At 48.0% G+C, this 27,379-nt stretch overlaps 1 protein-coding gene across 1 annotated transcript in view; it reads right to left on the reverse strand.

The window, feature by feature from the left end:
• The window catches only part of LOC309550292 (uncharacterized protein), a 979,642-nt gene that overhangs the window by 281,916 nt on the left and 670,347 nt on the right, over window positions 1–27,379 (reverse strand).

Consider the following 27,379-nt stretch of genomic DNA (forward strand, 5'->3'; position numbering starts at 1 on the left):
AAGCCTAGGCATTGGGTCATGTGATCTCTAATAATGAAGAAGTAGCAGAGATAACAGAAGAATATATTATAGTTACATAGTAGTTGAGGTTGAATAAAGACAATAGTCCATCCAGTTCAACCTGTGTAGGTGTGTGTGGCCGTAATCATTTCTCATACCCCTGAATGTTCTGATCCTTGAGATGTATGTCCAAGAGTCTTTTGAAAGTAGCCATACTTCTTGCAGAAACCACCTCTTGTTGTAGAGAATTCCACAATCTTGTAGCCATAACAGTAAAGAACCCCCTGCGTTGCCTGAGGAGGATAAAACGCTTCACTTCTAATCGCATTGTAAGTCCTTGCGTCCTCATGCAATCCTTGAATAGTTTCTTTGAATAGTTTTTTTTCTATGCTGAGATCACTGTTAAGGTATTTGTAAATTGCTATCATGTCCCCTCTCAGGCGTCTCTTCTCCAGGGATAATAAATCAAGCGATTGTAAACGCTATTCATAATTAAGGTCCTCCAATCCCCTAATTAGCTTAGTTGCCCTTCTCTCGACTCTCTACAGCTCCTTCACATCCCTTCTGAGGACTCGCAACCAGAGCTGGACAGAATACTCCAGATGCGGTCGGACCAGAGTTTTATAAAGTGGTAGGATTATAGTTTTATCTCTGGAATACATACCCTTCCTTATGCATGCTAATATCCTCCCGGCTTTGGCAGCTGCAGCTTGACATTGCATGCTATTGCCAGCCTATCCTCTACTAAGACTCCCAGATCTTTCTCCATTTTAGATTCCCCAAAAGGTTCCCCCCTTAAAGTGTATTGTGCTTTTATGTTTTTAGTCCCCCAAGTGCAAAACCTTACACTTCTCCACCTTAAACCTCATTTGCCATGTAGTTTCCCACTCTGTTATTTTGGTCAGGTCATTCTGTAAGATATCTGCCTCACAATGTGAAGTTATTGCCCTGCCCAATTTTGTGTCATCTGCAAAAACTTAGATCGATTATGGATTACCTGTTCTGATCTCCGTAGGAGTGTCCTCCTCTTTGAATGTCCTCGTCATTCCAGCATCCTCCATATATTGCTGATCATCCCTCACATACGTCTCCTCTACTTCACCCTCAACTTTCATGTTCATCAGATCTTCACCCTAAACCAACAGAATGGCAGAAAAATACATCTGTAATATAGAAGTATTTATGATGTGAGATCACATAGAAAATATCATCTTGTAGAGTCCACACATCGTCTCCACATGTGAGAGTGTTCAGTCACTTTATATTCCAGACCCTCAACTCCACCGACTTGATGATAGTGAGGGATGGTGTGACCTTCTTGTGTGGAATCTCGAGAATACAGAAGATGGGGACATCTCTTTGGTGGGTTCATGTTATTAGGTGATTCCATCATAATGTCCTTGTATCACTCCATACTACTCATTCTTATACTCTTCTTTAACAACAATTTTATAATCCCAGAGGTTTCAACTCTGAATATATAATAAGGCATTCAATGTAACAAACATACTGTGTAAAAATCATAATTACCAATAATTATCAATCATCTACCTGATGATGGTGGGGGATGGTGTGATCTTCCTGTTTGGAATCCCAGAAATACAGAGGACGGGGACTTCTCTCTGATGGGTTCCTATAGCTGGATGACTCCATCATGTTGTCCTGGTACAGATCTTTGTGTTCTTTTAGAAATGCTGACTCCTCCATTACCCCATCCTCATCATCCTCCTCTTTTATCTCTTCTTTATCATTAACTTTAGAACCTCTCAGGTTTCCACTCTGAAAATAGAATAAAAAATAAATAAAGCTATAAATTGTAACAAAGCAGACAATATACAGATCCTGACACCTTATAGGAACCTGACACACACAATGATACAGTCACCATCCAGACACATCCCTTGTCTGTTACTGGATAATGTCCCAGAATTCCCAGCACCGCTCACCTCTCCTGTCAGCAGCTCCATCATCTTCTTGGTGACTTCTAGAATCTTCTGCATGTTGTGTCTCTCAGGTTTTAGGGAGTCACATGGAGGCACTGTGATGGTCATATGATCACCTGACTTCACAGGAGGAAATCTCTGTATTGAGGAACCAATAAGAATATCATGTTAGAATCCTAGAATCCTCCTCACCGCTCCGGTCAGGTCTGGGTTTTATTAATAGAGATAAGAGTGATGTCATGTGACCTCCCAGAATCCTCACCTCTCCAGTCAGCAGGTAGATAATCTCCAGGGTGAGGTTTAGTACCTTCTCAGTCATGTGACTCTGGTCCTCCTCCATCCTCCTTGATGTGGTTATGTGACCTATGCGGGTCTCCCTGTAGATGGATAGTGGAGAATGATTGGTTGCACAATGTTAGGATGGGATGCATATCATTTTTGAGTTATTTTGTGTTTGTTTGGTTTCTCATGTCCCGCACACCTATCATATCTTGTCCTACCTGCCTTATCAGAAATTAGAATCAGAAAGTAAACTCTGTTTGTCCTCTGAACCATGTTTGCTTAGTATTAGGAGGGTCCTTCTCACAAAGATTTGAGGAGAACACAGGGAATACACAAACCCTATAAATGGCAGGTTTGGGGGGGGGGAGCCTTAAATCTGTACACGGTGTACAGGGACCAGCACAGTTTTCAGGGACGGCATCAGCAGAAGTATACTTAGGCAGAGCTGTGGAACTAGCACCCCAATCTACTATTACTTGCAGGTCTTGACAAATTTCCTTTGAATCTAGGAGCCATCTAAAAAAGTTAGGAGCCAGTTTTGTTTAGCGTAGGGTGGGTTTGCTTGCACCCGGGGCAAGGCAAGTAATGTAACCCCCCTCCCCCCCACCAACCCTACTCCTAGCAGAGCGGCCAGCCAATAATTCCGAACGTTAGGTCAGGGTTATAGGCTGCCTAGAAAGAATGACAATAAAAACACATTATAGGGGGAAATGCCACTCTGTCAGGGCCCATTCACACCTAGGCATTTTGGGATTGTGGCAAAATGGTGACCGCAATCGAAAAATGCAGGTGCCATTATTTGCCACATTACCTAAAATGTGGTGCGGTGTTGTCACACGATTTACCGTGCGCCGTTCAAAGGCAAATTTACATAGCGTGAAGCTTGTCGCCCGAAAAATAACAGGAGCTTCTTCTGAGTGACAAACTTCAAAACAATTTTTTTCATTATTACTATTTTATTTTCTATAATAATATAAAATAAATTGAGCTCATGTGGTCAGCCATACCGATAGAAATAAGGATATATATATATATATATATATATATATATATATATATATATTTTACTTTAGCGATGTCCAGTTTATGAAAGAACCGTTCTTTTGAATCGATTCTTTTCGCTGAACTGGATGAATCGATTCATCTGACGAACGGATTCATTTGAAACAGTTCAGTATTGACTTCATAGGAGACCGGTCTGCTAATATGATCCTAGAGTGAGAGAGCCTTGCCCCTCCCTGCAACCAATCAGCCGGCTCATAGCACACTGACAATCAAGAACTGGATACCAGTACACTGTATGATGGTTTATTGTGGATAAAAAAGCCTGACTGGCTCGTTTTATGCCTTTGAATTTCCATGATTTTGTAAGTGCAGTCTTTTTTATCCACAATAATCCATCATACGTTGTTACCCTATGGCGCATTTCTTGTTGTTTCTTTTGGGGATCACTACCCTTTGACAAGCTGCCCACCACCTGGAGAACCACAGAGGAGAGGTTCGTTTTTTTGCCATAGGATACTATGGCCTATGTTGAGATATATCCTCAGTGCTGTCGACCCTTGTGGTCTTTAGTTTTGTTCAGCAGGCCATTAGAGCGGTGGTGGATACCGCTTTTGGTGGTGGAATCTTCACTTCTTCACATCTTCAATCCATTTGTCTATTATATGGTCGGAAACTCACCTAGTCACATTTTGTGGACTATTACTGATGTTTACTTTTTATAAGAGCTTTGGTTTCTTGGCTCTATTGTGTGTTATATTTACTTTCTTTCATATTTTCTTTATCACTACATGTCAATTTTTTTAATAATTTCACAATTAGCGCAACCTCAGTTTTTTTACTTAAGGTTGCCATTTAGCGCAATTTATTTTGTGTGAATTTTCTATAATCTTATTTTAACTCCTGCTCGGAGTAGATGGATGTTTACTTATCGGCCCCTGTACCTCCTCAAGATATACGCTGACCTGACTTAGTTCTATACATACTGTATGTTTTGTGGATGAAATCTAAAGGGCTTATACTTTGAAGGCTCATGCATAATTGCATCCTGAAGAAACTTGTGGGCGAAACGCGTCGATCCACCAAATGTATGATCATATGCAGAATATGCAATGATTTTTACATGTTATACATGACTGTTATTTTAATCTTCTTGTGTAATTGAAAATAATTATATATTTTTTAGCCATTTTTTGTTATTTTGGGCACAGTCAAATCCCCAACTCCCAGTGTCCTTCTGGTTTTTCTCTCACTTCCCCTTTTCCCTCCCTCCTTCCCATTCTTTTCCCTCCCTCTTTTCCTCCATCCTTCCCCTTCTTTTCCCTCCCTCTTCTTTTCCCCCTCCCTCCTTTGCCTTCTTTTCCCTCCCTCCTTCCTCTTCTTTTTCCTTCCCCCAGTAAGACCTGGAGTATACCTGAAATTTTCCATACAGGCACTTACTCTCCACCCAATTTTTATGTAGAACATGCTGCATTTTTCCTGCACTGGAACGGGATACAACGCATCAGAAACGCACCGGGACACATATGTCCTTATTTAAGGTAAACAAAAAAGAAATGGGAAAAAAATGCACTGGAACGCATCAAAAACGCCTCAAAAATGCGCATGCAGAAAAGCACCTGGAACGCATACGGACTGCGCTTCTATGGTGTAAACTGGCCCTTTAGAAAATCTCTGGATTCCCAGAGTGTTTCTTAAATTGTTGTAGCCACTGATGGATACTCAGCACATTGCTAACTGGTTTGCCAATAATTGTCCTTTATTTCCACAGCAGATTACTCAGCACTGCATTTACTAAATCACTGGATTCAGAGATTGTTGGTTAATCTTTGTTGCCACTGCTGATCACTTAGCACATTGCTACTTTGTTTGCCAATAATTATCCCTTTATTTATTACCACTGCAGATTACACGGTGCTGCAATTACAAAATCACTGGATCCACAGATTGTTAAGTTGTTGTTGCCACTGCTGATTACTGGTTTGCCAATTATAATCCTTCATTTATTTCCACTGCAGATTACTCAGCACTGCATTTACAAAATCACTGGTTTCAGAGATTGTTAGTTGATCTTTGTTACCACTGCTGATTGCTCGGCACATTTCTAATTTGTTTGCTAACAATTATCCTTCATTTATTACAACTGCAAATTACTCGGCACTGCCTTTACATTTACTGCGTTAAAAATTACTGTGTAGCACTGCCCCCTTGAGGACTGCTGGATAATACACTCTAGGGTCCCCCTGGGTTACCGTTAGCAACACTGGCATTCACAAATGAACACTTTACTTCTCAGTCAATCATTAGTCCTGGGGTATGTAATTGTTTTTGGTGTTTTACTTTAAATAGGGATGGGAGAAGGGAATAGTGGGATACTCCAAATTGAACTATTCACAGTAGATGAGGACTCCTGTCTGGAGATGCAGCCAAGCTGCAGATTCCCCTTGCCACTAGATGAATTTAGGTCAAGTCTCTATTCAGACAACTTAGTTAAGTAGATTATCTTCGGGATACCTGCCTAGTATCCCCTTTCACTCCACAGACTGACACCCGCCCTCTGACTATCCTACCCAGGGGTGGCCCCCCTCAGGTCAGGCCCCTAGACATGATCCCCTATACTCACGATACTGTTTTTCGAGTGTCTCCAATGTCTCTACCCCTCCAGTCAGTTCTCCTGGACCTCTGGGTTCAGTTCCTTTGTTCTGGTCCCCAGGCCGGCTGCCTGTGACCACGTGCCACTGCAACAGAGGAGGAGGCAACCGCCATCTTCCCTTCCGGGACTCTGCTCACCAGCCAAAGACCCCGCAGCACATGTGCTCCTGGCTTTTATACAGTATCCCAGAATGCACCGAGACAGCCAGTCTCTGCCAATCACTGGAACTGTATCAAAGCCTGTGTACCCATTGGTCAGGTTTCCTCCCACTGTCCAACATGCCTCCCTATTGGACCAGCATGAAACAATATCTAGACCCAATGAATCACACACTGAACAGACCTAACTCACAGATCCTGCTCTCTGGTAGGCAGAAAGCAATATAGATTTCCCTTCTGCTTCTCTGATAGGCAGACAGAGCCAAAAACTATACTCTCTCACCAGTACCTACCTAGGAGGGTGCTACACTCACCCCCCCCCCCCCGCCAAACCGAGCCATGTCCTCACTGGCTCTGGACAGCCGCTCCTACAAAAATTCTTTCACCAAAAATTCCTACGGAGTATCCCACAAACCTGGAAAGGTGGAAAAGGGAAATAACAAATGTACAAGGCAATGGGGGCATACCCCATATGTGGCCAGTAGACACAATAAAATTATGTGAAAAAATATATATATATTACTGCTGTACAAATATTCACAAGGTTATTTACACACAGTAGGTGCTTTTAAATCAATGCACCCCCGCCAAACAAAAATCTGCTTGGACAGGTACAGAACACTATCTTGTTTAGCTAACTAGATTGCATGAAATGATGGAGGGCCTAGCCAGAGCCGGAAATCGAAAGCAAGCCTGCAAAGGAATTTAGGTTAAGCATGGGTTAATGCATAACTACTTACATCAGTGAGATTGTCCTCTCCTCAGAGGCGACTTTCTCACCGCATTGTTCCTAACTGCACATTCACAGAGATCTTCTTCCATTCCTGTCACTTTCGGACACACTTGACTTTGGTGTTTCACGGTTACTCCTGGAACAGGTAACAATTAAACCCTGCCAAGCTGACTATCTAATCTCTATGTGACCTCTTTAGTGACTAGATGATAGGCACAGTCCCTTTTTAGCACCGGGGCACTGACTACTCCTATCACAGTCAGATTCACAAGATCAGAACCAAGACATGCGGAGTCCACCCGACTGGTGTTCACAGTGTCCTTTCCTCCTTTAACACTGGGGCAACATATCTTTATCTCTGTGACAAGCTATTTTGCTGGAGCCTGAGCAACTTGTCCAACTTGTGAGTCGTGTGTTTCTCTTCAAGGGGCCCTCACTCTGGCATCCCCTTCTCCGAAGAGACTTCAAGCCACTACCTGCTCTCCTGAGGTAGTACCTTGCACAAAAAGTTTCACCAACTGGCGCACTTGCCCAACAGGATCTTCGTAAAGTGTCCTTTGAACAAAGTATCTTCTTTCTGTACTCTTTCCCTTGGCCCAATAGCCCAAATTTCTTTGCAAAGTGTTCCATTAAATGATCCTGGCCCGATGGCCCAAAGGATCTTGATAGAACATGTAGGGAAACTGACTTCTGATGATGACTCAAGCATGACTTTAAGTGACTACTTAAAGCGGTTGTAAGCTCTATAAAAAAAAAAAAAAAAAATAAAAAAAAAACCTGCAAGACAAAGGCATAATGAGCTAGTATGCATCGCATACAAGCCCATTATGTGTAACTTACCTTAAAACGAAGCCCCGACACGGACCCCCGGACATTGCTGCGGGCGCTGCCATGGTCCCTCGTCGTCTCTTCCGGGTTCGGCGGCTCCGGCGCGCTGATTGGCCGGAAGAGACGGCTCTGGCGCGATGATTGGCCGGAGCCGCGATGACATCAATCCCGCGCATGCGCGCGGGAGTGATTTTTCCGGTAAGCTCCCGGCAACTTAATTGAAGGTCCCCCGGACCTTCAGAGCGCATGCGCCGCTCGCGCGAGCGGCTGCATGCACTGTAAATATCTCCTAAACCGTGCCGGTTTAGGAGATATTTGTACCTACAGGTAAGCCTTATTATAGGCTTACCTGTAGGTAAAAGTGTCAAAAAGCGGGATACTACCGCTTTAAGTCCTCTTGAACAGAAAGTTTGTTGTGCGTTAGTGGGTTGGCCCTCTTTTAATGGTACTACCTAGTGGTAGCAGTTCTGCTGACTTCCCGATCCCTTTTTCAAGGATAGAAGGTAAAGGGGTATTTGGAAATAAGGCTTTGGCCCTAGCAACAGTCAACAACTTGAACTTTGCACTTGAACTTTGGTCTCCAGCCCCCTCTTTTTCTCCAAATAGCTCTCAGACTAAACAGCCTTACAACGGTATCTCCACAAGGGTGGGGTCCTACATCCTTAGCAGTAATGGTCAGCATGAGGGATCCGGACTGACTTCACTTCTGAGTCTTTACCACGAACGGACCAAGCCTGGCCAGTTCTATTTGGTCGGCAGACCTCCATGCGGTCTATGTAAATTCCAGTTTGTCTTTGTAGAGCAGAAGGTGTCCCATAGCTCAGGCCTTTCTTTGTTCCAGGATGGTTTGGGAATGTAAAGGAATTGCCAAATCGCATCACAGCACCACTCCTCTCCTCTGGCCTCGACCTCCAAAAAATTATCTCTCAGGGTCAGGGAACATAGGGGTAGTCATACCCATACTCTAGGGACACCTTCCTCTGAATCAGACACTGGCATCTTGAGAACCTGGGGAGGGTTTGTATATTTTCTCTCCCAGGTAGGGAGTACAGGGTGTCTTGTCTCATGAGGAGCTTTTCATAGGCCTCGTTTTGATCCTGAGTATAGGTGTAGGTACAAGGTAGGGACAGATCTGTTACCCGTGTAGCATAGGCCCCACAAAACCCCAAATTTCTGGCACACTGCATGCATACCACCAAATCACTTGTCTCCTCATCAGGCAAACTGGGACTTATAGAGCTGCTCCTTTCATCTGCTCCCCAGTCCTACTCTGTCTCTTCCTCAGACTTCCAGACATCTATCCCTTCCTCCAAGGATCCAAACTGATGATGAAAGCTGGGGGACCCTCTATCAATGGCTCCGGCCTCCCCTTCACTCATCACACTAGGGGTCTTCCTCTCGGGAGTCCATTGACTCCCCTCTGCCTTAATAGAAATCAGTTCTGACTGTGCAGGTGCAGCTGGCCCTCTCTCTGGTCCCGACTCGGCCCGAATCACCTGGACGCACTTCAACTCCGAGGTGTGAGTCTCCACGGTCTGGCATAGGGAAGTGTAAGCCCTCTTCCTGGGAGCCCATTGATTCCCCTCTGCCTTGATAAGTCGGTTCTGCTCATGTAGGTATAACTTGCCCTTTTCCTGGCGTTGACTCGGCCTGAATCACCTGGGTGCACTTCACCTCCTAAGGTGTGAGTCTCCTTGGTCTAGCAAATGGCAGTGTAAGTCTGCACTAACGGCCCCGGCAACGCTCGCAGCACTCCTCTTCCTTTGACTACAGGGATCCTCATGGGTGCCCGTGCTTCTTGAGTGAAGCCTGTCTCCCAGATCACATACAACTTCCTGGGCTGACTTTCACTTGGCACCACCTGCACCAGCAAATTATCGCAGTGTCCGCATTGACTCCAGGCCTGCAGCCGCATGGACACATTCAAGCATTGGTGACATACCAGCCCGGGATGTTCCTTGTCCTTCCCGCTGCACATTGCCAGTCCTCACTTGGGCACCAACCACACTCCAGTGTCCCACAGGACTAACTCCGATAATTCTACCAACTATCTAGGTACATCGCCAAGACGTGGGATAGCCTCTGCGCTCCGGCTCACTCTGACATCCGCCATCTTGCTCCTCCACACACGTGTCTCCCTCTCAGCTACACCCGAAGGCGGAAGTGATGTCTCAGCTCTCTTCCTGTTTGGATTGGCAGTGTGTGGGTGGTAACTCCGCCCACAACTCCAGACTAGCTGACTCTCTGGCGCTGGCTCCAGCTGTTAAGCAGGTCTCTTCATAGTGCGCTTTCCTGAGCGGTACAGTAACCTCTTCACTGCTGCTCCAACTCTGTTCAGCCAGCACGAAGATCACTGCCTGGCAGATTGTGTTACTCAATCCACACACATCCGCCATTTCTGTCTGCACCTGCGCCTCAATTGCACTTCCATCTTGCCAAGCCAACTGACGTCCCACACTGCTTAGGAAAATTGTCCCGCTGTCATAAACTGCAGGGCCAACATTTTTCTCCACAGCACATGTATAGACATGACTTCCCATATGGTTTAGGAAAATTGTCCCGCTGTCATGAATTGCACAGGCAACATTTTTCTTCACAGTACATGCACAGACACACCGATCCCTGTGTCCCGGGTCACTACTCTCTCCCTCCACACTTGCACCGATTACTGTAAAGCAGACACAGTCCTTTTCTACAATACAGTGCATCTCCTCTTCATTCACTCTCCTGCATTTTACTTGAGAACAGATACTGTTTCTTGTGTAATTGTCCATTCATCGCCCATGGCAACCACCGTTACTAACCTGACTAGTCAGCACACTTTCACTGATCACTGTAAGGCAGATATTATCCTTTTCACTGACACTCCAGGACGTTACTTGGGAAAGCATGGCATTACTTGGTGGGATTTCTCAGCCGTTGCGGTAACCCAGGAGTGCATCCCGGATGACGCCCCCAAATGTAGCACTGTCCCCTTGAGGACTGCTGGATAATACACTCTCGGGTCCCCCTGGGTTACAGTTAGCAACACTGGTATTCACAAATTAACACTTTATTTCTTTGGCTGTCAATGATCAGCCCAGGGGTAGGTTGTTTTTCTAAATAGGGATGGGAGAAGGGAAGAGTGGGATACTCCAGATTGAACTATTCACAATGGATGAGGACTTCTATCTGAGGAAACAGCAAGGTCGCAGTTTCACCTGTCTTGAGATGCAGCCAGGTTGCAGATTCACCTTACCACTAGATGAATTTAGGTCAAGTCTCTGTTCAGATGACTTAGTGAAGTAGATTGTCTTCGGGATACCTGCCTAGTCAGGGCCGATCCTAGGGTAACAGACGCCTGGGTGCAGAAATATTTATGGCGCCCCCACGTGGGCGTGGTCATCTTACTAACTCCTCCCCTTTTCCTAATGGGACCTGGAGGGGGGTCTCTCCAAGGAACACAGAGAGGGCCTCTGTTAGACTGTCTGTTAGAAAGACCCCCCTCCCCCCTACCAGGACCCATTAGAGACTACAATGGGGTTGTATCATAGGACCTGGAGGGGGGGTCTCTCAAGCAGAGGTCATCTCTGTGTGCATTTTAAAGTCTATGTTAGAAAGACCCCCCACCAGGCCCCATTAGAGACTACAACGGAGTCTAATGGGACCTGGAGGGGGGGTTTATCTTACAGAGGTCCTCTCTGTGCCTATTGGAGAGTCTCTGATAGAAAGAGTCCCCTCCAGCCCCCATGAGAAACTACATTAGAGTGTCACTGAACAATAGAAAAATAAACAATATTATATTAATTAATAGCACTTTGATGCCCAGGCCCAACACTAGAAGACTTCACTTACCTTAAATAATGGGTACTAAGGCTGGCTGCTGGTCCTTGGGCCTGGCTTCTGGGACTGGGTCCTGGCTTCTAGGGCTTTGCTGCTGGTCCTGGGGTCTGGCTGCTGGTCCTCCTGATTCCTGGCTGCTGGTCCTGGTTTTTGGGGCTGAGCTGCTGGTTCTGTTTTCCGGTTGCTGGTCCTGGGGTCTGGCTGCTGGGGCCTTGGGGCTGGCTTCTGGTCCTGGTTCTTGGCTGCTGGTCCTGGGGCCTGTGGGCTGGCTGCTGGTCATTGATTCTTGGCTGCTGGTCCTGATTCCTGGCTCCTCTGTGGTGTGCCGTTCTCTGTGGTGTGCTGGGCTGTGGTATGCCGGCCTCTGTGGTATGCCGGCCTCTGTGGTATGCCGGCCTCTGTGGTATGCCGGCCTCTGTGGTGGCAGTGCTGTGCTCTGTGGGCTCTGTGGCGCTGGGCTCTGTAGTGGCAGTGCTGTGTTCTGTGGGCTCTGTGGCGCTGGGCTCTGTAGTGGCAGTGCTGGCTCTGTGGTGTGGGCTCTGTGGCGCTGGGCTCTGTGGTGGCAGTGCTGGCTCTGTGGTGCTGGGCTCTGTGGTGGCAGTGCTGGCTCTGTGGTGGCAGTGCTGGCTCTGTGGTGCTGGGCTCTGTGGTGGCAGTGCTGGCTCTGTGGTGGCAGTGCTGGCTCTGTGGTGTGGGCTCTGTGGTGCCAGTGCTGGCTCTGTGGTGCCAGTGCTGGCTCTGTGGTGCCAGTGCTGGCTCTGTGGTGGCAGTGCTGGCTCTGTGGTGTGGGCTCTGTGGTGGCAGTGCATGAAGGTCCGATTAATGTAACCCAGCCAGCACGGAGTCCCTCCTTACATCAGAGTCTGCAGAATTTCCCCTTACAGTGCAAATGAACTCTGACGGGGAATTCTGCAGATCATGCTCTAAAGGAGAACTCTAATATAAGGGAGGGGGGGGGGGGTCTGGTGACCAGAGACCACCTTATATCAGAGTCCACAGCGTTCACCTTTGCATCAGAGTTCTCACTTATTTATGGTCCGCAGCGTTGCCCTTTACATCAGAGTTCCTCTTCACGTCAGCGTCCACAGAGTTCCCCCTTGCACTATAAGGGGAATCCTGCAGACTGATGTAAAGGGGAATGCCGATAACTCTGATATAGGGGGGACTCTGATCACCAGAGACCACCTTCAGCAGAGTGAATGCACTAAGGAAGGGGTGGGTCCTGATATATGTGGGAACCTTTATATCAGTGCACTCTACCTGGCTCCACTGACTTGCCTGGGAGGGGGGCACTAATGTGGGCACCTGGGCGATTGCCCTACATCTCTATCAGTTGTTTAGCAGCCAGCATCTCATTGATTTTGGGTGGGGTGGGGGGGGGGGGGGGGTTAACAACAGGATACTGTATGTCCTAGGGGGGCTTTGGAAGGAGAGATGACTTGTGCTGGGAGTGGGGGGGGATGGGGGGGGTGGACTGATTTCATATCCAACCCCCCTCCCCCAGCATAAGTCATCTCTTCTTCCAAAGCCCCTCTAGGACATACAGTATTCTGCTCTGTAAAGGGTGGCTGGGGGAGGCGGTTGCTGGGTGCCAAACAGAGCAGCCAGAGATTGTAGCATGTGGGACATCAAACCACCCACAAAAGCTACGAGGTAACATAACTTCTCTGGCTTCTCCTGCAGGACTCGAGCCCTGACTCTGGCTGTGTGCCGAAATTACAAAAAAAAATAAAAAATTGTAGCGGCTGCAGTGAGACTCCCGCGACTTGCGGGAGATTAAAGTTATGTGCGGCATGCGCCCCCCCCTCACGCGGCGCCTGGGCGCAGTGCACCCCCCGCACCCGCCTCGGATCGTCCCTGTGCCTAGTATTCCCTTTCACTCCACAGACTGACACCCATCCTCTGATCTGCAGGCCGACTGCCCATGACTGCGTGCCACTGCTACAAAGGAGGAGGCAGCCGCCATCCTCCCTCCAGGACTCTGCTCACCAGTCAACGATCTTGCAGCACATGTGCTCCTGGCTTTTATACAGTATCCCAGAATGCACCGAGACAGCCAGTCTCTGCCAATCACTGGAACTGTATCAAAGCCTGTGTACCCATTGGTCAGGTTTCCTCCCACTGTCCAACATGCCTCCCTATTGGACCAGCATGAAACAATATCTAGACCCAATGAATCACACACTGAACAGACCTAACTCACAGATCCTGCTCTCTGGTAGGCAGAAAGAAATATAGATTTCCCTTCTGCTCCTCTGATAGGCAGACAGAGACATAAACTATACTCTCTCACTAGCACCTACCTAGGAGGGTGCTTCAACTGGATCCACAGATTGTTTGTTAAATTGTTGTTGCCACTGCTGATTACTCAGTCCATTGCTAATTGGTTTGCCAATTATTATCCTTCATTTATTACCACTGCAAATTACTCAGTGCTGCAATTACAAAATGACTGGATTCACAGATCGTTGTATAATCTTTGCTACCACTGCAGATTACTCGGCACATTGCTCATTTTTGGAAGACACGCGTATGTTCTGGCATGGTACAGGAAATGTATGTCTCGCTGCACATGTCGTTTTTGCTTCTCTGCACCAGTATGTTCCCCGGTGAGGCCCAGCCACACCCCCTCATTATGTTTCTCCATTATGTGTTCCCATGCATTCCCACTGTGTTACCGGCTGCCTGGTGTATCCAGTGCCCCAGCGCTGCAAGGAACTCATTTGTTTCCTGCGTGCTCCCAGTGTCCTCTGTATCCTGCCAGGACCTGTGTGATTCCCTGACACCCATGCACTCCATGTCCTTATCCTGCTCCAAAAATCACATGCATCCCTGCCTGCAACCTGCTTCCCATGACCTTCTGTGCATTTCCACCCTTCCCCTGGGGCTTCTGTATGTTTGTGCACTCCTGCCTGCTTAGGGTGGGCCAGGACCACAACCTAGAAACCGCCTACAGCACAACATCTCTATCTCCAGCAGCTGTGGTAAAGACCAGGTTGTACCAGAGATCCTGCCTGCTTAGCTTGTGTCACCCACTGAATGGTGAGGTCTGTATCCCATAGCTGACAAAAAACTTGGAATGCTGCTCAAAGAACTTCCCCCTGCAGTCTTAGGCCCCTTTCACACAGGCGGACCATTCAGATCCGCCTGTCAGTTTTTTTGGCGGACACCCCATGCATCTCTATGGGGCATCGGATGTCAGCGGAGACATGTCTGCTGATATCCAATCCGTCAAATCTGGACGGATGGAAACCCTATTTTCCATCCGTCCAGCCGATCGGATCGGATGAGAACGGACAGACGGTCCGTTCTCATCCGATTCCCCCATAGAGATGCATGGGGACCTGACAGCTCTGTCTCCTCACACAGCGCAGAGACACAGCTGTCATCCGCCTGCTCAGCGGGGGATCGGCGGATCGATCCCCCGCTGAGAAAAACTGAGTACGCCTGACAGACTCCGTGTGTGAAAGGGGCCTAAAGCACAGATCCGGTGCTGACATACAAACAAGCTCATCCAGGCAAGCTGATACAGTTTAGAAGACAGGAGACAGGACGTGGAAATGTCACTGGAACCCAGCTACTATATAAAGAGGGGAAGATATGGCTTCAGCCTGAACTCCTCCTGCCTATGCTCCTTTAACATGTTTTGCAACACCTACAGGGCTTAATCATACAGATCTCTATGATTAAGAACTGTAGGCCAGGCGAAACATGAAAGAGGAGCAAAATCAGGAGTAGTTCAGGCTGAAGCCATATCTTTACCACTCTGTATATTGGCTGGGTTCTGGTGTGCGATGTTTCCACCTCCTGTCTTCTGATCTTCTAAAGGTATGCCAAATCACATTACACTGTAGGCAGAGTGCATTATAGTATATTGGGCCCCTTGTCTGGATTGTCAGTATTTTCTTCCTTTGATACATGTCCCCCAGGGCAGTGCCACCCACCCTCATGCCATTTGTTGACAGTCTCTTGCCTATTCGCCTGGAAAATGGGTAGAACTGATTTCTAAGATTCAGCTCCCATTGATGTCAATGGTCTTCAAAGTCCGCATCCAAACTTCGGTAAATATCCCCAACCCCCCCGAATTGAACTCAGGTATGTTCTGCTCATCATTATTAGTGAGGGGCGGGGTTATCCCCTTCCTCTCCGCATTATTGACTACTGCGAGCCTGCTGACAAGACTCAAAGGCTGTGCAAGGCATTATGGGTAAGCAACATCAACTTTGACTTAGACTGAAATCTTGAAAATTGGGGTCAAATTTCAGTCCAACCCAAATCTGAATCTACCGTATTTTTTGCCGTATAAGATGCACTTTTTCTTCCCCAAAACTGGGGGGGAAAAGTTGGTGCGTCTTATACGGCAAATGAACATTTTTCCTGCTGCCTGTGCTGAGTCCTGTGGGGGCGGTGCCAATGGGGGCGGTGCCGGTGCGTGCGTCAGTCACACACCGTCACCGCCCGATCTCCTTCCCGCCGGACCGAGAGAGCCGCCGTCAAAGAACGAAGACAGAAGAGGACGAGAGGAGCAGCGCCGTGGATGGTTCCAGGAATCCCGCCGCCGTCAGAAGAAGAGGTTGAGAGGAGCAGCGCAGGCAGCACAGGAGAGCAGGTAAGTGAGCCGACCTGTGCCATGCCTGTACCACCACCTGTGCCATGCCTAAACCACCACCTGTGCCATGCCTAAACCACCACCTGTGCCATGCCTAAACCACCACCTGTGCCATCCCTAAACCACCACCTGTGCCATGCCTAAACCACCACCTGTGCCATCCCTAAACCACCACCTGTGCCATGCCTAAACCACCACCTGTGCCATGCTTAAACCACCACCTGTGCCATCCCTAAACCACCACCTGTGCCATCCCTAAACCACCACCTGTGCTATGCCTAAACCACCACCTGTGCCATGCCTAAACCACCACCTGTGCCATGCCTGTACCCACACCTGTGCCATGCCTGTACCCACACCTGTGCCATGCCTGTACCATCACCTGTTGATATAAAATATTTTACTGCAGTATTTGGTTCAGAATCTTTTTTTTCTAGATTTTCCTCCTTTAAAATTGGGTGCGTCTTATATGCCGGTGCGTCTTATACGGCGAAAAATACGGTAATTCCTCGTTACAAGAGACTGCTAAGGTGAGAAGGTGACATCTCCAGAATGAAGAGAATGTTCCGGCCCCATAAGTGATGAAATATTCTGACCCTGAAGGGGTTAATCTAGGTTTCTACACTATATATGTGTGTATCATCATCTGCTGGAGATAAAAGATGTCAGTGACAATGGAGGAAGAGGACGGACATGACGGGGGGTTACTGGCAGGGCTTTTTTTTCCTCAGAGAATAGGTGCAGGAACTCCCTCTTTTGGACTTACCCCTCGTCTCCGTACCTACCTACCTCCATGAACCCATTCCTTGGTTCCACCCACTACCCACCTCCCAGTACCATCCCTTTTAGAAAATACAGAACAAAGTAACATTTGTGGTACTAAGTAATTTGTTAATGATAACAAAAAAGCAGTAAAATAGATCCCATGCAGCCAACAATAATAGATCCCCCAGCAACAATAGATACAGTCAGAAACAATGGGCCCTCAGCAGCAACAACAGATCTCCCAGCAGCCAGCATCAATAGACTGCTGCCTAAACAGTAGATCCCTCCCAGCAACAACTGACCCCTCAGCAACATAAGACCCACCCCAGCAACAATAGACCCCCCTGCAAAGAGAGATCTCTTCCAGAGACAATAGATCCCCCAGCAGCCACATTAGATATTCCCAGCAGCAATAAATCCTCCTGCATGAATAGATCCCCTCCAGCATCAATAGACAGTGTTGCACAACCCAGCACTCCTAGCCATTACATACATTCAGTGCTGGAGGTGCCGGAACTACTTTCCCCCGCGTTCCTGCTGAAAAAAAGCCCTGGTTACTGGGTGTAAATAGAAAATAAGATCTTATTACCTCCTCTGCTGCCACTTCCAGCAATGTCTCCTCTCTACTTCCTCCCCACTCACCTCTTACCTGGAACTTCATATTTATACCTAACATCACTTCCTGTCTGTGCATGACATCATTTCCTCTCTACCTTCCATAGAAACATCTTGACTTAGAATATGTGAGATCACCATCTTGTGGAGCTCAGGGGAACTGCAGTCTCAAGAAAGATTTGAGTGACAGTCCCTGGATTTTGGCTACTCTCCTATCATGTATTCATCCTGTATATTCCAGGACTCTGTACAGTGTCAGTGAGGTGATGACAGCTGGAACACTCTCCGGGTTCCATCAGCAGGCACTGTTATTATAGCAGACTGTTCGGAGCAGTCATCTCCTTTCTGACAGTGAAAGTATAACTCCGACATCAGCAGAGCCAGAGAGGCAGCGGGAGTGTGTGATCAGGGAAGTACCACCACTGACCACCATTGCTGGGCTGGGGTTACACTTTCTTCTCCCTGACACCAACAATGGGACTTATTTTATCTCACTTCTACCAACAATGGGGCTTATTTTATCTTACCGACACCAGTAATGATGGGGAGTATTTTATCTCGTGGACACAAATGATGGGACTTATTTTATCTCGCTACCACCAACAATGGGGCTTATTTTATCTCACTACCACCAACAATGGGGCTTATTTTATCTCACTACCACCAACAATGGGGCTTATTTTATCTCACTACCACCAACAATGGGGCTTATTTTATCTCACTACCACCAACAATGGGGCTTATTTGATCTCACTATCACCAACAATGGGGCTTATTTTATCTCACTACCACCAACAATGGGGCTTATTTTATCTCACATCTACCAATGATGGGGCTTATTTTATACATAGAATTACATAGATACAGACATACCCCACTTTTAAGTACGTACACAATGGGACCAGAGCATGTATGTAAAATGAAAATGTACTTAACCACTTCAATGTAGGGCACTTTCACCCCCTTCCCGCCCAGGCCAATTTTCCCCTTTTAGCGCTGTTGCATTTTGAATGACAATTGCGCGGCCATGCAACACTGTACCTAAACCAAATTTATGTAATTTCCCCCCCACAAATAGAGCTTTCTTTTGGTGGTATTTAATCACCGCAAGGTTTTTTCTTTTTTGCTAAACAAATAAAAAAATAGACTGAAAAGTTTGAAAAAAAAAAGTTTTTTTGTTTATGTTATACAATTTTGTAAATAAATACGTTTTTTTTCTGCACTGATGAGGAGGCACTGATGGGGTGGCACTGATAGGTAGCACTGATATGCAGCATTGGTGGGCACTGATAGGCGGCACTGCTGGGCACTGATAGGTGGCATTGATGGGCGCGGATAGGTGGCACTGATGGGCACTAATAGGCGGCACTGGTGGGCAATAATGGGCACTGGTGGGCGACACTGATGGATTGCAATGATGGGCACTGGTGGGCAGCACTGATAGGGAGGGCACTGGCAGGCAGCACTGATGGGGAGGGCAATGGGGGGCTCCCTGAGCCCTGATTGCCACCCCTGGTGGCCATAGTGGGCATCCCTGGTGGTTCTAGTGGAACCCCCCCCCCCCCGAGGGTCTGCACTGATAATCAATGATCTGATTACCAGTGCCGACCCCCCCCCCCCTGTCAGGGGAGCCGCCGATCGGTGCTCCTTTACTCGTGCCTGTCAGGCACGTACTGAGGAAAGCCGATCAACGGCTCTTCCTGTTTACTATGTGACCAGCCGTGATTGGACACGGCTGGTCACATGGTAAAGAGCCTACGTTAGAAGGCTCTTTACAGAGATCGGAGATGCAGGGAGTCAGACTGACACCTCGCATCAACGATCGCCGCTCTGCGCGCCCCTGGGGGGCGCGCAGAGCGTATTATCCTGCCGCCGTCATATGACGTCTGGTCAGGATAATACAACCACATTCCCGCCGTCATTCTGCTATAGGGCGGGCGGGATGTGGTTAAAGGGAAGCAATACTTTTTTTTACTTCTCAATGTATGTAAATACACTAACCCTATGGGAAATCCTGGTCAGCATGACATGGTACTGCTTCCAAACCATAAGTGACCAGGACACCAAACTTGGGAAGCACGTTAAGGGGACCCAGGACTATGACATGGTAGATTACCTAGGCAAGCTGGCTGGCCACAAAATAGGATATGTCCTGTGCCCCCTCTAAGTTTGGTGTCTCTGTCACTTATGGTTTGGTAGCAGTGCCATACCAAGCTGACCAAGATTTCCCATAGACGCCAATGTTAGACAGGGAGCAGTGCCTTACCAAGTTGACCAAGATTTCCCATAGACGCCAATGTTAGACAGGGAGCAGTGCCTTACCAAGCTGACCAAGATTTCCCATAGACACCAGTGTAAGACAGGGAGCAGTGCCTTACCAAGCTGACCAAGATTTCCCATAGACGCCAATGTAGACAGGGAGCAGTGTCTTACTAAGCTGACCAAGGTTTCCCATAGACGCCAATGTAAGAAAGGGAGCAGTGCCTTACCAAGCTGACCAAGATTTCCCATAGACGCCAATGTTAGACAGGGAGCAGTATTTTACTAAGCTGACCAAGATTTCCTATAGATGCCAATGTTAGACAGGGAGCAGTATTTTACTAAGCTGACCAAGATTTCCTATAGATGCCAATGTTAAAAACCGGGAGCAGTTCCACACCAAGCTGACCAAGCTGTGTCTGTACTCGCAAGTGTACGTAAAGTGAGTGTACTTAAAACAGGGTATGCCTGTATAACGGAAAATTTATATCAATACTTACCGTAATTTTCCTTTCCTGATGGACTCCATGGCAGCACACGTATGGGTAGGCTCCGCCTCCTCTCCTACCCTATAGGACCCCACTCCCATAAATCTTTGCTCCATACCAGGAGCCGTGTTCCATAACTAGAACTACTCCAGCAGATGGGAGGGGACTCCTGCTGCCATGGAGTCCATCAGGAAAGGAAAATTACGGTAAGTATTGATATAAATTTTCCGTTTTCCTGACAGACTCCATGGCAGCACACGTATGGGAAATAACTAGCCATACACACCCGGGCGGGTAACTGCTGGTTTAACAGAAAAAGGTTTAATTTGCACCGTCAACAGACAAGACTTTTAAACCAAAGTTGACCGAAGATAAAGAAGCCGGTTCGACACATGCGACATAAAGGTATGAATTGATGACCAAGAAGCCGCTCTGCAAATCACGTCAGGAGCTACATGAAGAGAAGCTGCCCACGACGTAGAGATCCCTCTAGTGGAATGAGCTGTCACCACCTCTGGAGGAGCCAGTCCCTTGGCTTTATATGCCCACTGGATGGTCTGAACTATCCAACTTGCTATAGATCTTGAGGAAGCTTGTTTGCCCTTGTTTTTTCCACAGATGAGGACAAAAAGATGGTCTGACTGGCGGAAAGGAGCTGTAGTCTCCAGATATAGCCGAAGAGTTTCCCCCACGTCCAAAGGATGGACAGAATTTTCATCTTGAGATTTGAACGTGGGTAGGACAATTTCCTGGTTGACATGGAATACCGACATTACTTTCGGATTGGAGCCAAGCATCGGAACCAATACTACCCGATCAGGGAAAAACGTAAGGAATGGTTCCTTGTAACCCAAGGCACCGAGTTCAGAAACCCGTTTGGCCGAAGTAATAGCCACCAGAAAGGCTGTTTTCATGGAGATGTTTTTAAGGAAGAATGGATCCTTCTGATTCAAGGTGAGCGAGGAAAGAAACTCCAAGACCGTAGGAAGATCCCACTTAGGGAACCTGGGCTTTCTAGGAGGTCTTAACCTAGTAGCGCCTCTGAAGAACTGGCGAACCAGGGAGTGTTTCGCCCATGCAGTCCCAGTGAAGGCCGAAATGGCTAAAATTTGGACCCGAAGGGAGCTTACTGCCAATGACAGGTCCAGACCGGACTGGAGGAAGCCCAAAATATCCTGGATTCCTGGGTCAGAGACAGAGCTAGATCTGCTATCCACATAATCCTTAAACTTGGACCAGATTTTTTCATAGACCTTGTTCGTGCCGGGTCTTCTGGCACTCATCATTGTAGCGATTGCCTCGTTTGGACAACCGAGCGCTTTCAATCTTTCCCTCTCAACAGCCATGCCATGAGATGAAGCTGTGCTGGGCAGGGGTGAAGAATAGGCCCTTGGGACAGAAGGTCCGGCCTGACTGGCAGAGGTATCGGGTCCCGACAGCTCAGCTGGAGCAACAGAGGAAACCACGGTCTCTTTGGCCAGAAGGGAAGAATCGCTATGATCTGCACTCTCTCTGTCCTGAGTCTGTGAAGAAACTTGAAGATGACTTGCACTGGAGGAAACGCATAGGCCGTTTGAAAATTCCAATGATCCGTCAGGGCATCTACCCCGTAGGCCTGGGGATAACGCCACCTCGTGTAGAATCTCTCCAGTTTGGCATTGCTTGGAGATGCGAACAGATCTACCTCTGGATGGTAACCTAGAGACATGACCCATATGAAGGTCTCTGGATGGAGTGACCACTCGTTGTTGTCCAGAGCAGACCTCGAGAGGAAGTCTGCCTGGACGTTCTGGGCACCCGGAAGATAGGCGGCTGACAAGTTGGACAGATGTCTTTGAGCCCAATCCATAATAGGTTTCACTTCTTTCAGAAGAGAAGGACTGCGGGTGCCCCCTTGTCTCTTGATGTAGGCGACGGCTGTCGTATTGTCCAGTCTTAGGAGGACCGAGGCATCGGTCGCCAGATGCTGAAAGGCCTGGAGAGCACAGAACGCTGCCCGAAGCTCCAGCACATTTGAGACCACCCCGTATGTAGGGAAGTCCCATCTGCCCTGGGCCACCTCCGACAGGCAATGCGCTCCCCATCCCGTCCTGCTGGTGTCCGAGGTCATGACCAACCAGGACGCTGGAACGATTGAGTGGCAGTTTAAAAGATTCTTTCGCTGAAGCCACCAGGTTAAGCTGTCCTTCATGGATGTAGTTATCCGAATGAGGACTTCTGGATTCTCAAAATTCCATTGTTGGAGGAATCCCATCTGAAAGGGCCTCATCTTCCACTGTGCCCACTTCACCATGGGAGCCGTGGAAACCATGGTCCCAATTATCTTCATGCACTGGGACGCCCGGAGATGAGAGGCTGATAATGCCGGACGAATCCTGTTGCGAATTGTCGGAATCTTCTCTAATGGAAGGGAGATAGTGCCTCTGGAAGTGTTGAAGAGGGCCCCTAGGAAGACCAACGACTTCGTGGGTTCCAGATGACTTTTTTCCAAATTCAGGAGCCACCCGAACTCTTGAAGGGTGGAAATTACTTGAGATCTGTGAAGCAGAATTTGATCCTGATGTTCTGACAGAAGGAGCAAGTCGTCCAAGTAATGGTAAAGACGAATCCCTTTTGCTCTGATCAGGGCTACTACAGCCAGTAAGATTTTGGAAAAGATTCGAGGTGATGTGGTAAGCCCGAAAGGGAGACAGGTAAATTGAAGATGCACCTGACCCACTGCAAATCGGAGAAATTTTTGCATTTCTGCTGCGACTGGGACGTGAAAGTAGGCATCTTTCAAGTCTATGGATATCATCCAATCCTCTGGCTGTACCACTTGCCGAATTGTAAAAAGTGTTTCCATCCTGAACCTCTCTTTCTTGATGAAGGTGTTTAGGTGTGTTAGGTCTATAACCGGCCTCCAAGAGCCGCTTTTCTTCAAGACCATGAAGAGCGGAGAGTAGATGCCTTGGAACCGTTCCTCGGTTGGGACAGGCACTGCCGCACCCTGGGCAACCAGGGATTCTACATATGTAAGAAGAGTTGACTTCTTCTCTTCTGAACGGGGTAAGGCCGTAGGAATGAAGCGAAGAATGGGGCTTCTGTCGAAAATCCACACATGTCCGTGTGATACGGTTCTGACGGCCCATTGATCTTCGATCGAGGCTGCCCAGACGTGCGCAAACTGAAGCAAGCGTGCGCCTACCCGCACCGTCTGGACAGGTTCGATGTCAAAAAGACTTCGTCGCCTCTCGGCTTGCTGAAGATTTTCCTTTGGAGAACTTCTGCCCTGTAGACTGAGGGCGCTTCCAGTTCTTCCTGAACTCACGACCGGGCCTGTAAAAACGGGCCTCTCTGGCACGATCAGGATTTTGTCTGTTTTGAGGTCTTCTCTGATCTATCAACCGGCGATCCTGGGGAAGGAAACCAGATTTACCACCAGTGGCACGGGTAATAGCACTGTCCAGTTTATTACCAAAGAGGGAGGAACCCTCAAAGGGAATTTTGCACCAGGCCTGCTTAGAGGCAGGGTCGGCCAACCAGGGGCGCAACCACAAGGCGCGTTTGGCCGTGACAGAGGACAGCATGACCCGCGCCGCCAAGCGGATTATATCAATGGATGCCTCACCCAAGAAAGCCGTTGCCAGTCTCAACTCCTGAATGGCTGAACTCCTGGCCACCTCTTCGGAGACACTCTGAAGTGTAGCCTCCACGCTGTCTACCCAGGCTTCCATTGCCTTGGATGTGGCTGCCAAAGCCAGAGCCGGCTTACACGCCATACCTGCGGAGAGATAAATCTTCTTAAGATCTGTGTCAATCCGCCTGTCAAGAGCGTCTTTGAATGAGACTGAGTCTTCCAATGGTAAGGTTACGTGTTTCACCAACCTCATCAAGGCCGCATCCACCGTGGGAGCGGAGTCTAGATGTTTCACCTTATCATCCTTAAAGGGATACATTCTGGAGACCTTAGATGACAAAGAGTTTTTCAACTCCCTGCCACTCGTCTGTAATAATTTCTCCCAATTCCCCTAGGAGGGGAAAATGGGAACGCTCTTTTTTGAGATGTTTGAAGTATTTCTTCTGTTTAGCTGGGGACTCAGCTGGATCTTCCCATTTTAATGCCTCCTTAACCGCCTTAACTAGCGGTGGGACCATAGCAAGTTCAAAACCTACATTCTGGTCTGCCAAATCATCTTCACTGTCTGTAGAATCTTCTGACAGACGACTTGGTTGTGAGGTACCTGGCTCCACTTCATCCCTTGGGAGGAAACCAGGAGCCTCTGAAGAGTGACCCGAAAGCCTGCTCGAATCCCAATCTCTAAGGGATTATTTTACAATCCGCCTGACTATAGCCTCCACTGGTTGTGCAGTGTCTTGCTTTTCCCTCAAAACCCTGGAATAACAGGTATCACATAGGGATCTATCCTCAGGGATATGGGCTCGACAGCCCCAGCATGATTTCCCTGAACTGCGGTCAGAATGGCGGGATTGCCGCGGAGCGACTGAACTGGAAGTGTGCTCATGTCGTTTAGACCTGGAGCTAGACCTATGACCAGACTTTGATGAAGAATGCCGATGGGCTGAAGGAGAACGATCCTTTGATCCAGAAATAGGGCGTTGGTCAGACCTAAAAGGGCTAAATAGGGAAAGAAAAACACACTTAGGCTCCATTCCACCAGCCAACGCAAGCAGGTAAGGGTTAAGAAAAACTAGCTCACCTGTTGCGCAGGGACTGGCCACCGGGGGGTGGTGAAGCATCCATTTGCAGATAGAAGCAAAAGCCTGCACAGGAAGAAAGTAAGCATACATGTACTGACTTTCGTCTCCACACCAACCCTTTTACCCCAAATGGCACCTGGATCAAAGCATGACTCACCGCTGAAGAGCAGAGAAACAGCACGGGGAAGCCACCGCAACGCCCGCAGACATCCCATTGTAAACAGGAATGACAGCTGCTTAAATCTCCCGGGCGCCGCAAAGCCACGCCCCAAACGACGCAATATCGTCATAGGAGATCGGGAGCGATGCGCGCGCATGCGCAGACGATACCAGGGCCAAGCCTCATCCTGGACAACCAATTGAAGGTCCAGCGAGGCAGGGGGAGGAGCCTAAGCGACGATCTGGAACGCAGGAGCGCTCCACCGCACAAACAGGAAATGCAATGAAACCAAAAGAAAGTTTTATACTTTACCACCATGACGATAAACGATGATGGATGGATGGATGAATTCATGCGTGTGTGACAGGGCACCAGGGCCTATCCGCTCAATAGCAAGGACGTATTGGCCATCAATGCAGCCCACCTCTCATTCAGGATTTACGGCATCTTCAGCATTTTAAAATAATATTGCCCGGGTCCACCCGATAAATATCGAGATTGCTGGACATAAAACAGGAGGCATCCGACATCAACAAGGTCCACACGCCACCAGCTCGCCTGAAACCGATAGACGTCCTATAAGGTAAGACTTCCTTCTCGCAGGAGGAGAACGAAAAAGGAACACGGCTCCTGGTATGGAGCAAAGATTTATGGGAGTGGGGTCCTATAGGGTAGGAGAGGAGGCGGAGCCTACCCATACGTGTGCTGCCATGGAGTCTGTCAGGAAATCAGTTCTAGGGACAACTGCCCATATCCACATCCATACATTTGCTATAGAACAATAAAAGCAGGGAAAGGATAGGGGGGGGAGAGACCTTCCCATATCCCTGCTAAGACAATTGGACTTTAGAGGATGTGGAGTTGTCACACATTGATGAACACTTCAACGAAAGTTATTTTGATTAAAAAAAAAAAAAAAACGAATTTATTCATTATACTGATGTAGAAACCCTCCTAGATAGGTGCTAGGTAGAAAACATAGTTTGCTCCATCTGCTTATCAGGGGAGCCTGATCAGTAGTTCTGCCTGTTGCATGTGTCCATGTATGATTAATCTGCTCTGAGGGAGTGTCCGCACTGGATCCAATAGGGGAGCATGTTGGACAGTGGAGGAAACCCAGCCAGTGACACACAGGCTTTGTAACTATCCCAGTGGGTTGGCACAAGCAGTGGTGCATCCTGGGATATGTTATAAAAGCCAAGGGCACATGTTACAGGGTGTCTTTGGACGGGAAGCCAGGTCCCAGGAGGAGGGTGACGGCTGTCTCTCTGTATGGAAGGTGGTCAAAGGCAGTCACCCTAGTGAACCAGAAGTGTGGGGCTGAGCCAGGAGATCCAGTGGATGCTGACAAGCGGAGTTGAAGGCAGAGCAACCTTGGGAAAAACAGTGTCCGTGAGTACCGGGAAGCTTGCCGGGGGTCTGCCCAGGAAGGGGACCACTCCAGGCAGAGTCAGCAGACAGGAGCTAGCACATGCAGCAAGTAAGAAAGGGGTGCCAAGTTAGGACCCTGAAGAGAAATTATACCAGGATCATATTCTTTATCTTCACTTTAGTGGAAAGGTGAAGCAGCGGCCTTGCCAGCTAGTTGTCCTCAAATTTGTGCATAGTTCATAGTTGGAGTATCCCGCTCATCCCAGTTTCAAATAAAGCACAAAAACCAAATCCCCTGGACTGTTCATTGTCTGAGCCAAGGACTTCAAGTGATAAGTTTCATAGATTTTTGCTACGGGTAACCCAGGGGAACCCAAGAAGTGTAATTCTCAGCAAGAAAATCTTCAAAAATGTAATTTTTCTCTCAAAGACTGTGTTCTAATGCTCGAGAGTAGTGTGAGGCCTGCTCTACAGGAGATAGGCAGAGTGGGATGAAGAATAAAATGCACTGTGATGGCTGCCAACGGCAACGGAAGAACCTTTGTTCGAACTGTAAATTGTCTGCTCAAGTAATGTGCTGGAGAGCGGGAGATTTGCATCTTACTGTGAAAATGGACTGTGCCTGCTTAACAGTAAATGGTGCAAGTGTGAACGGAGAAAATGGTGGCCCAGGGCACGTGGATCAGTGTGCCGGGAGCTGTGTGTGTGCTAGAACTATGCCAGAACAGCAGGAAAATTTTGACCGCGCATCCAATGACAGCGGGACATTCTTCCAAAATAGTGGCAAAGTAGATGCTGTAAAGAAAACTGTTGACAGTGCATTCAGTGACAGTGGGACATTTTTCAAATACAGTATGGCAAATCTAGCTTGTACAAGTGCCAAGAAGAGAACTGTTGGCCGTGCATATGACAGCGGGACAATTCTACTGAATAGCAAAGAGGGTCAGCTGGCTCAGAGTGATGGAGGCGCAACTGGAGCTCTGGTCCAAA

This window comes from Pelophylax lessonae, assembly GCF_965119305.1.
Source record: "Pelophylax lessonae genome assembly, chromosome: 3".
Taxonomy (NCBI): Eukaryota; Metazoa; Chordata; class Amphibia; order Anura; family Ranidae; genus Pelophylax; species Pelophylax lessonae.